This window comes from Haematobia irritans, chromosome 5 (assembly GCF_050003625.1).
Source record: "Haematobia irritans isolate KBUSLIRL chromosome 5, ASM5000362v1, whole genome shotgun sequence".
In the NCBI taxonomy this organism is placed as follows: domain Eukaryota; kingdom Metazoa; phylum Arthropoda; class Insecta; order Diptera; family Muscidae; genus Haematobia; species Haematobia irritans.
The window spans coordinates 75,868,847-75,881,625 of NC_134401.1; the positions used below are offsets into that span (position 1 = coordinate 75,868,847).

General features: G+C 34.3%; 1 protein-coding gene across 4 annotated transcripts in view; it reads left to right on the forward strand.

The window, feature by feature from the left end:
• The window catches only part of Ttd14 (TRPL translocation defect 14), a 160,106-nt gene that overhangs the window by 121,439 nt on the left and 25,888 nt on the right, over nt 1–12,779 (forward strand). The window lies entirely within an intron of this gene.

A 12,779-nucleotide genomic window follows, 5' to 3' on the forward strand; every position in this document is an offset into this window, starting at 1 on the left:
GCTTTAGCGACGACGAAGGAGAATTGTACTTATGAAAATTTTCATCATCGCATGGATGAAAGAGAATAATCGCAGATACGAAATACACAATCGCATAGATGAAATATTTGCATCACCTGGACGTAATATAGTGATCTATGGGATGTCAAAGTGTTCATCACAGTGATGAATTACAATTCATCGCCATGACGAAAAATTCATCACCGGGATAAAATGTTACGTTAGCTCATTTTTGACGAAAAATTCGTCACCGGGACGTAAAAATTCGTTCTCATGACGTACATTTTCCTTTCAGTGTTTGTTTATATTTTGCAAAAAAAAAATAAATAAATAAATTGTAAGGCCTATATCGGAAATTATATATATTCGCACACTCACGAAATATTTTTATGGAAGATTATAAGTTCAATCCAGCAAAGCAAAAATCATGAAAATCGGTTCATAATTGCTCGTTTGGCAAGTAAAACAAAATTTCATACATCCGAGGTGTCCAACTTCCAACGTCTATAGTAGAGGTGTGCGCGTGACACGAAATTCTCGTGACACGCGTGAATCACGTGAGTCGTGAACAAAATCCAAAGCAACTCTCGTGAATATGCGTGAATGGGACTAAAACAAATATGTCGTGCGTGAGACATAAAGTAGGTTCGTGAATGTGTGTGAATACAATTTCTTCAAAATCACGCTCACGAAAAAATCAAGATTTAATTCACACTCGTATGTTAACTGAAATTAGTTTAGCTCTCGAACTATATTTTATTTTTGAATTTTGTTACCTTTGGTGATTTCCGTTTGGAAAATGTCGTGAGACTCGTGAATTTATCGTGAATCGTGCGTGAGCGTGAGCCTTTAAAAGTAGATCGTGCGTGAGCGTGCGTGAGTACTGGTTTTCATTTCGTGAATATGCGTGAGTGGGATTGGCTACGACACGTATCGTGCGTGAGCGTGCGTGAATAAACATTTTGCTTCGTGAATGTGCGTGAGTGAGTGAAATTTCAGTCACGCGCACACCTCTAGTCTATAGGAAGGAAACATCTCAGCTTTGACACAAAGAACAAATTATGTTGATATCTTAATCCATTCAAAAGTTACAGAAATATATTAAAAAAAGCGATTTGGAACTACTTTGATTTGTAAATTTTATAAACAAACAATTATTTTTGTCATGACATATGTACTGCTTTTACTCGAAAGAATTTGTCGAGTAACTTGTAGTAAAAAAATTTTAAAAGAGACATGCATTTTGACATTGTTCTCTTAAAATTGTTTACTACTTTTACTATTTTTTGGGGTTGAGGAACGGTTTCCAGTAAAAACTAGTAAAAGTAGTAACTAGTAGTACGTAAAGGAACACAACTAAACTTAGCTCTGAATTACACACTACAACAGGTTGGCTGATAAGTCCCCGGTCTAACAAAGAAAAACACATTTTTTTGTCAAAATTCGTTTTTATTATTCACCAGAGTTCCCTTCAAGAGCGATACAACGATTATAACGACCTTCCAATTTTTTGATACCATTTTGGTAGTACTCCTTTGGTTTTGCCTCAAAATAGCCATCAGTTTCGGCGAACACCTCTTCATTGAAAAAAAAAAATGTTGAAACCATTTTCGTTACTTTTAAACATAAAGTCAAAATATTGCCTTCGTGTTGAAACTGATTTGAGGCGAACTTTATCAGTAATAGTAATAAATATTAAAAATCTAGCTAATGAAAAGAACAATTGTCAAATTTTCCGCTAATTGATAAACTCTTTTATATTAATATTCATTAACATTGTTATTTTTAATTATTTAATTAATTATTGTTAATCATATTTTTAGCTTTTGTTAGTATTTATTTCTGTTTGTTTGGGTAAACAAAATTTGTTATAGGTTTGAAGGCCGAAACAAATTGGGTTGGGAAGCTCTGCTCTAAAATCTTTAATAACATAATAACAACAACATTGCGTTAAAGTTTGGTTTTAATCAGGGATCCGGAGCGGAGCGTGGAGCGGAGCGGAGCAAGCCCTTTTTTTGCCGGAGCGGGAGCGGCATTTCTAAAATCCGGAGCGGAGCGGTTTCCAAACGAAAAACCGCTCCGCTCCGAATAAAATATTACTTGAATGAAATGTGTAACTTTGAAATTACACTGTGTAGGTAATTTCAAATATAGCTAGTACTTAGCGTAGTGTGAGTAAACGTTTAAAATGTACGATATGTATTTTTGTACGTACGTACATTGGGAAAAACACAACGTGTTTTTTAGTAATTGTTTTCAAAAACGGCAAATGTCAAAATATATCTCTAGCATGTGTTGTAAAAGTAACAACAGTACTTTCGATCAATTTCATCCCGTTTAAATTTAATTTTTTAGTTTTCTACATTGAAAAAAATATTGTCGTGAAGTCAAAGATTTCATGTCCTTAGAATAAGAATGCAAATTTTGCTTAACATGGAAGACGCATTTCTCTAAAATAAAGTTTTTTCCTTGTCCAAATGTCAATAAACTTTTGAATGAAGTTGTAATGTCCTTATAATTAAGTGATTTTACTTAAAAATGTGTATCATAACATGAAAGATACAATTTTTGAGGTAAGGTCAACGTGACTTTAATAATTAAGAAAAATTCTTTAAAATTAATAAAATTGTCTTTAAATTTGTTTCCTTTTTGCATCTTGCCTACAAAGCAAAAAATCGGTAAAAAATAAGACATGTTTTTCAACACTTTATTTTAAAGACGCCTTTTACTTGAAACATAGCATAATTTCTACTGGAAGTCGAGTCTAAATATGGAAAATAAAATTTTCGTTAACTCGTTTTTAAAGGATTTTGATAACAACTGACGAAAAAAAATCTAAAAAAATGAAAAATTAACATTTGCTTCCTAGAAGCAAGTACATAACCCCCAAATTTAAAAGAGAATTGCGTCTTTAAAGTATTCTTACTTGTATTCTCCTTCTTTGGCTCGGAATTAATACCCAAACTGTTAAAGTAAAGACAAAATCTTTGGAACCGGGCATGCTTTTTTTCAGTGTAAGGACATTCATATTTGCTTTACTATTGTACTATATCCTAGCATTCTCTTATTTCTGATATTAGTTATCGAAAATTTAATTAAAATTATGGATAGTTTCAATTTTGGTTGAAAAATGTGCGCATATACATTTATTTTAATTTTTTTCTCACATTGAAAACTAATGACTGTTATGTATTAGAATATGTATACGATTAATGACCATATGTAATATTCTCTTATACTAATCGCTTATGAACTATAGCATGTAAGACACCTACATTGTAATTCTCGTTGTTGAATAAAATCAGTCTGCAACCAGCCTCTATCGTGTTTAAATGTAACATTGGCGACGAGAATTAAAACCGATATGAAGCCTATTGTTGGCTCAACGGAGCCATTCGTTTTGGGTGAAGACTTTGATTTATATATCCGGAGACTTCATCATATATTAAAGTTAAATGGAGTAAAAGATGATGAAAAAGTGGGTTATCTGTGCAGCATTGGTGGTTCAGATCTATACAAAATAATAGTATCATTAACTGCGCCGCGCACTGAAAATGATTTTCAATTTGATGAAATTGTGACTAAATTAAAAGCACACTTCAAACCGAAAAGAAATGTCATAGCTGAGAGTTACAAATTTTTCAAAATATATAGAAAACATGGTGACAGTATGGCAGATTTTATTGTCGAATTAAAGCAACAAGCTCAAAATTGCGACTTCGGTGAATTTCTAGAAAGAGCACTCATTATACAATTTGTTTGTGGAATTGGTGATGAAAAAATACAACAACGTCTACTGAGTGAATCAGAATTGAGAACATTTCAAAAAGCAACAGAGCTGGCAAACTGTATTGAAATGACAACAACAAATGTAGATATGATAAAAGAAGAAGACAATAATATGAATATGCTGAAAAAACGGTACATGAAAAACACTCTGCCACATTCAACGGCTGAACACCTGAGGATGGAGCATCGTGGTGATCAAAGACGAAAGGAAAATAAGCAGTCTGCTGACTTCAACTGCACCGACAAATATCGTGATGTCATTTGTTATTACTGTAGAGGAAGAGGTCACATTCAAAGGAATTGCAGAAAGAGAATGAAACAAGGTGGAATTAAGAGCTTAATTGAAGACAACGAAGAAGAGAGAGAAGATTATGAAATGTGTAATGCTATAAACAATATAAACTCTCTTAAGTACAAAGCACATAGAATTAAACTTCTTGTTAATGGAAGAGAATTCGATTTCGAAGTAGATACCGGAGCATGTGTTACAGTAATATGTAAACAAGATTTTGATAAATATTTTTATAAAAACAAAATAACTAACACCGGCAGTACAGTGAAAATAATTTCGGGTGACAGTATAGAATGTATTGGAAGTTTTGCTGTACATGTAGACATAGGAGATAAGGTATATAATTTGGAATTAACTGTTTTGAATACTCAAAAATATTTCTCTCCTTTGCTGGGCCGGAATTGGCTTGATGTTATATTTCAAGATTGGAGAAAATATTTTGTAGAGAATAGTTGCAACAAAATTAACACAACTTTATCCGAATCTGAATTATGGACAAATAAATATGAATTTTTGAAAAAGTATAACACCATTTTCTCAAAATCAAATGAAACGACGATACACAAGTTTAAAGCAGAGATAACTTTGAGAGCAGAGTCATATCCTATATTTTGTAAAGCTAGTCCTGTTCCGTATGGAATAAGGGAAAAAGTGGAAAATGAGATTAGAAGGTTGTGTGTTGAAGGTGTGTTGATTCCAGTCACTAGGAGCAACTGGGCAAGCCCATTGGTGATAGTGAATAAAGGTGATGGATCTATACGACTATGTGTAAACTGCAAACGGACCATAAATAAATTTGTAGAAATGGAACACAGTGTGATACCCAGAATAGACGACATTCTAGCGTCCATGGCTGGCTGGAAAGTGTTCACAAAAATAGACTTACGAGGGGCATATTTACAGATTCAGGTTTCTGAAAGATCAAGAGAGTTGCTGACGGTTAATACACACATAGGCCTTTTTCAATTTACGAGGCTTGTATTTGGGTTAAAAACAGCACCGCAAATATTTTGTTCTATTATCCATCAAATTTTAGGAGGGTTGCAAAATGTTCAAGTTTATTTCGATGACATTTTGATAGGAGGAAATAACTTTGAGGATTGTAGGCAAAATGTTGTTCGCGTGCTTGATCGACTACTCGAATACAATGTGAAGGTAAATTTGGAAAAATGTATGTTTTTCCAGGACAATATTGAGTATTTAGGTTACTCTATAAATTCTGATGGAATTAAACCCAGTAGGGTGAAAGTGGAGGCGATTTTAAATGCGCCTGAGCCCGTCAATAAGATTCAACTACAGTCATATTTAGGTATGGTCAATTACTACAATAAATGTATTCCCAATTTATCAGGAGAGTTGCAATGTTTATATAATCTAACGGGTAAAAATGTTAGGTGGCAATGGACAGAGATGCACCGTGTATGTTTTCAGCGGAGTAAACAGTTATTGAACGATATAGAGTTGTTGACCCATTATGACCCACATAAACCTATAATAATTTCGACCGATGCTAGTCCATACGGGGTTGGTGGTGTATTGTCGCACATAGTGGATGGGGTGGAGAGGCCCGTGTTATTTGCTTCAAGCACATTGAGTGAAGCAGAGCGTAATTATTCACAGCTGCATAAAGAAGCGTTGGCCATTATATTTGCTGTGAACAAATTTCACAAATATATTTATGGCTTGAAGTTCACGATTCATACTGATCATCAGCCTCTTCGAGCCATTTTTGGTAACAATAAGGATATTCCAAGTGTTGCGGCCAACAGGCTTCAAAGATGGGCTATTATTCTTTCAATGTACACATATGACATCAAATACAAAAGGGCTAAAGAGATGGCAAACGCAGATGCTTTGTCTCGGTTACCACTCTCATTGGGAACGGGCATAGATACAGACAGTATTAATTCTCTAAAAGTTTATAATTTTCCAATGACTATGGACTCTGTAAGACGAGGTATGGAGGTCGATTTAGTGCTGAGGGCAGCATATGAAAGTACCCTCACGGGTATATGGCCAAGAGAAGTATCAGGCGAATTGTTGAAATATTTTAAAAAGAGAGACTCCCTGGCAACTGAGAATGGCTGTCTGTTCTACGGTGACCGCATAGTTATACCGGAGGGGTTACGATCAGAAGTAATACGACTACTACATGATCAGCATGTTGGTATGGTTAGAAGTAAAGCATTGGCTCGAACTGTGGTGTGGTGGCCAGGTATCGATGGTGATATAGAGACATTTGTTAGTAATTGTACCAATTGTCAGTCGAACCAACGTTCCAAAGCTAGCCACTTGTGTTCTTGGCCACCTTGTGAATATCCGTTTGAAAGAATACACATGGATTTTTGTTCCTTAAATGGACGTCAGATACTGATAATTTATGACAGTTACTCAAAGTGGATTGAGGCAGCTGTAATGTCAGCTACGACGGCGCGTGCAGTTATTGAGAAATGTCGTTCTATTTTTACTATATTTGGATTGCCAGGACAGATCGTTAGTGACAATGGACCACCTTTTAATTCGAGAGAGTTCCTGGACTTCTGTACTAAAAATAACATAACAGCTCTAAAGTCCCCACCATACCACCCCCAATCGAACGGTGGTGCAGAGAGAGCAGTACAGACGTTTAAAGCGAATTTGAGAAAGACGTTAATGGATAAACGAACGATAACAGAGGATTTCCAGTTGAAAGTAGATCGTTTCCTTTTGAAATATAGAAATACACCTACAACAACAACCCGTTCGGCTCCGGCTGATATGATTTTCACATATAAGCCCAGAACGCTTTTGAGTATACTTAAAGAAAGTGGTGACAACAACATCAAAAATTCAAAACAACAAAAGACGTGTTATGCGGAAATTAAGTCAAACAGTACCAAAATAAGGCAAAATAATCGCAGACTTAATGTGGTCAAATTTGTAGATAATGAAATTATTCTCTACCGGAACATTTTCTCCAATTCTATCAAGTGGATTAGAGGTAGAATTTTGCGGAAACTAAGCAAATATAGATACAGTATTTTAGTAAATGGTGTAGAAAAACAGGCACATATAGATCAATTGAGAAAGTACAAAAGAGAAAGTTATTTTATTCCGCAAAGAAATGAAGTACAAGAGGACAGTCCTGGATCCGAAATCTGTAGGGAGGAAAGGGAACAACAGGAGCCGATTTTAGAAAACAATCAGGATTTTGGCGAGTCGAAGATAGGTGGAGTAGTTACTCGAAGTATGAGCAGGAAAATAATTGAATTTGACTAAAGATAGTAGAGTACATAGAATATTTAATTTAAGTTTGGAGGAATGTTATGTATTAGAATATGTATACGATTAATGACCATATGTAATATTCTCTTATACTAATCGCTTATGAACTATAGCATGTAAGACACCTACATTGTAATTCTCGTTGTTGAATAAAATCAGTCTGCAACCAGCCTCTATCGTGTTTAAATGTAACAATGACTTGATTTGTATTATTGCATGTTATCTACTTTTTTTGAGAACGAACATTTCTTAAAAACGCTGTTCGAAAATGTATTTTTACAATAAAGGGAAAAAAGCGAAATTAGGTAACACTAGATCTGAGTAAGAATATTCGTAGGTATACCACGGGCTGATTTCGATGGAGGTTGTTGCAAACATAAACATACACTCACACATTACAAATATAACAAAACCTCTTCTCTACGTCTGTTGCAAAACCAAAAAAAAACTTTCGGAGAGTAGTTACTTCTACTCTGTGTATAGACTTTCAATTCCAATCAGCGTTGCCGTTTTGGTCCGATCGGACCAAAATTGGTCCAAAAGATTTCTAATTTTTGAATTTGGTCCGATGGTCGGACCAAACAGAATTTGGTCCATTTTGGTCCATTTTCATAAATTTGGTTTCTATCACATATTAAATAGTAGATGGTGCACCGCAAAGAATATTGTCGGGAGGCCAAATATTTCACATGCTTAAAATACGAATACTAATTTTGCTTAGAATAGAAGACGTATTTCAAACGGATCGTCACCAAATTTGGCAAAAGGTAATCTTTTCCATCGCCCTTCAAGTCTGCAAAATGTCATCCAAATCGGCTCAGATTTAGATATAGTTCTCATATATAAGTATCGCCCGATTTTCCCAGATTTAGCTATAGCTCCCATATATATGTACCACCCGATTTTTCTAAATATTGCAATAAAACCCTTATTTATCAACCGATCTTACTCAAAGTTTGCTAAATGTAATCTTCTATACACGGATGAAAAAGACTGTTTTTCATATGTTTGGCTATAAACATTATATGTTTGGAACACAAATTTTTAAACACAATATTTTTGAGTGCAAGCATATAATGTTCATAAACTAGCATAACATGTTTGGAACATATATGTTAATATGTTAGAACATATTATGTTTGGGACATAAAATGTTTGTAAATATAATATGCTTGGATGCAAACATATATTAATTTAGAAATAGCCTATAAACATATATGTGTTTAGTAGCTTGGAGCGTTATTTAACAGGGAGCGATATTGAATTAAGTTGGTGGTTGTTGCTTGTTATTACAAAATTAACATTTTATTTTTCCTTGGGCAATTGATCAGCTACTTCTTTGATCCTTACAAACTGTGTAGTCCGCTGTTCGAATCCCCGTCCGGCAAAAGGTAAAATTAAAATAAAAAAAATCATACAATTGAATAATGTTTGTATTACAGAAAAAGGTGCTAAGAACTAAAAAATCTCGTGGAAGTGCGAAAGATGTGGGGGAATATACAATTGGGCAGAAACAAAATTTTGAGCATTCAGGTCGAAAACCTATGTTGTTAGCACCTATATTACCTGTTTATTTTCATAATTCATTATGATTGTAAATATATAAATAAATAAATAAAATTTTGAGCACAATATTGTTTGGGAGAATTTTTTTTAAGCATATAATATTTTTGGTTGCAAAATGCTTCCAAACATATTATATGGTCACATAATAACATATTGTTTTTTGGAAGACAACATTATTGAATTTGGATGCAAAAATACAAAATGTTTGGATCTTAGACTACCCAAACATATATTGTTTAGACCAATATGCTTTCAAACATATTATATATCAGAGAGATCAAATATATAAATGTTTGGGCAATACCCAAAAATATATATGCTTGAAGCAAAATATGTTTGGGAGTATATGTTACAGAAGCGATTTTTTGTGAGCGTGTAGCAATAACTATATGTGCGAAATATCATCGAAATCGGTTCAGATTTAGATATAGCTCTCATATATATGTATAGCCCGATTTTCCCAAATTTGGCCATAGAACCCTTATTTACTAACCGATCTTACTCAAAGTTGGCTAGATCCAGTCCACTATAGTACTAACGGTATGTGCACAATTTCATCGAAATCGGTTCAGATGTAGATATAGCTCCCATGTATGTATCGCCCGATTTTGAAAAATTCGCCCCTAATAACCTTATTTTTGACCGTAGAGGCCTCATTTCTTAACTGATCTTTCTCAAATTTTGCACAAGGTAACCTTTTGTGGTATTAATTAAACCCGCAAAATATTATGCAAATTGGTTCAGATTATATAATTATATAGTATACTATAATTTTCTCGAAGAGGAGCGGAGCGGAGCGATTTTTTTTCTCGGAGCGGAGCGTGGAGCGGAGCGTTTTTCTTTTCTCCGGAGCGGGAGCGGAGCGGAGCGAAAAAAATGGACCGCTCCGGATCCCTGGTTTTAATACATTTCAAACAAATGTTTTGAACAGCATTGTATATGTTAATATGTTAGAACATCCCAGTCAGAAAAAAACCATCGGAAAAGCGTTGTAAAAGCGTTGTGAACGGTTGATACACGGTGGGAAAAAGCGTTGTTACAACCCCAAAATGATAACATCATTCCACGGTGTATCGATTGTATTTAACAACGTTTTCAAAGCGTCATGAAAACAATATTTTATACGCTTTTCCGATGGTTTAACGAACGCTTTGACAACCCCAAAATGATAACATCGTTATACGGTGTATCGATGGTTTTTACAACCATTAAAAAGCACTGAAAAACAAAATTTCATACGTCTTTCCAATTGTTTCTAGAATGCTTTAGGAGGGTTAGAATTATAATTTTACAGTACCTTAAAACCGCTATTGAAACAAAACAAAATTAGTGTTTTACACTTTACAAAGGAACATCAGAAAACTTAACAATTAACAATTACCCCCATTTTCATAAAGCTCCGTTAGTGTTCCGTTAACTAACCAACTTTTGAACCGTATTATGGACGAAATTATCATCTTGCATATATATTCCATAGCCAGTTAGGAACACAACTGACGAGCATTTTTCACTTAAAGTTAACTGGAGAGAAGATATTTGCAATTTACTTTCTGTTATTTGGCAGTTAAAGCCTAACGGAGCTACATGAAAATGGCCGTTAATAGGAAAAATACATAACTAAGATTAAGATTGACATTTATAATTGGTAAAAAAATTATTTTAATATGGTCAAAAATCGCTAAAGTGAAAACTAAATCAGTAAAAAAGGCATAAAAGTATACATATTTGTTGCAGATTTCTTTATATCTTGATGGGGAATAGCCCAAAGCAAATTTTCATAAAGTTTGTATTCCTTAAAATGAATTATTAAAGAAAAGTAATCGTGAAAATTTTGTGATTTTAGGGGCTAGTCATATGTCTTTATTATTTCCTATAGGTAATAGTTCAAAATTCACTCTTGGAAAAATTTTAAGGTACATTAAAAAGAGAATCCTCTACGACACTAAAATGAACTTAACAAAGGGAAAAAGTTATACACAAATGTGCGTATTTCACACAAAGAATTCAGAATATCTTAAGATTTGTACATTTTACCCCAAATGCGCCAAAAGATTTGTACATTTTACCCCAAATGCACCAAAAGAACATTCTTGCAATACTGAACCCCAATTTTTTCCTTCAAACAATGAAATTTTCTTTAAAGGTGGGTATTAAGTTCGAGTTTAGGCGATAAAAACGCATTTTTTCACGATTACTTTTCTTTAATAATCCATTTTAAGGAATACAAACTTTGTGAAAATTTGCTTTGGGCTTTTCCCCATCAAGTTATAATAAAATTTGCAACAAATATGTATGATTTTGTGAATTTTTCTTACTGCTTTAGTTTTCACTTTAGCGATTTAAGCGGCTAAACTCGAAGTTAATACTCACCTTAACATGTGAAAAAAGTAATTATGTCTAACAAAATTTCTTCAATTAGTCGATAAATAAGTACTTATATTTGGGTTTTGGCGTGATGTCAGCGTTTAGTTTAGTTAAAACTTTCTACTCATTTGTAAAATTACCCAAATTGTTGTTCCTAGTGGTTTCACTGTTAATGTACATATTCACTTTATATGATAAAGGAACATTATCCTATTATAAATCAATTCCTATCAACAATAATACCTCCATTACTCATTAAAAACCATTGGACATTGATGGAACATGCATTTTCAACGATAATTTTATGGAAATTTACTATTTAAAAACCGTCAATTAATTTGTTTAGCAAGCGTTGTTTCAACGTTGGGTTCCAACGCTGTCACAACGCTCAATATTTATAACCATCGTAAATTTCTGACTGGGATATTATGTTTGGGACATAACATTTTTGAATATAATATGTGTGGATGTAAACATATATTAATTTAGAAATTGTGTTTAGAAAGAGATACCGAGAGAGTATAAAGAAAAGCTAAAGATGCCGAATGAGAGGGATAACGAATGACATCAACATAACACAGTGAGGCTAAATGCCCAACATTAAGGAATATGTAAAACGTAAATGTTCGTGAACCAATCCTAACCATATGTTTCCTGTTATTAACAGGTTGGCTGATAAGTCCCCGGTCTGACACATAGATGGCGTCGCTAGTATTAAATGCATACTATTTTTATATAGTACCAACCTTCAAATGATTCGTGTCAAAATTTGACGTCTGTAAGTCAATTAGTTTGTGAGATAGAGCGTCTTTTGTGAAGCAACTTTTGTTATTGTGAAAAAAAGGAATTTCGTGTTTTGATAAAATACTGTTTTCTGAAGGGAAAAAATACGGTGGAAGCAAAAACTTGGCTTGATAATGAGTTTCCGGACTCTGTCCCAGGGAAATCAACAATAATTGATTGGTATGCAAAATTCAAGCGTGGTGAAATGAGCACGGAGGACGGTGAACGCAGTGGACGCCCGAGAGAGGTGGTTACCGACGAAAACATAAAAACACAAAATGATTTTGAATGACCTAAAATGAAGTTGATCGAGATAGCAGAGGCCTTAAACATATCAAAGGAACGTGTTGGTCATATCATTCATCAATATTTGGATATGCGGAAGCTCTGTGCAAAATGGGTGCCGCGGGAGCTTACATTTGACCAAAAACAACAACGTATTGATGATTCTGAGCGGTGTTTGCAGCTGTTAACTCGTAATACACCCGAGTTTTTCCGTCGATATTTCAATTGGAGATGCCTCATACACTCCTGAGTCCAATCGACAGTCGGCTGAGTGGACAGCGACCGGTGAACCGTATCCGAAGCGTGGAAAGACTCAAAAGTCCGCTTATTATTGGAACGTTTGAAGGTCGAAATCGCGGCAAAACGGTCCCATATGAAGAAGAAAAAAGTGTTGTTCCACCAAGACAACGCACCGTGCCACAAGTCATTGAGAACG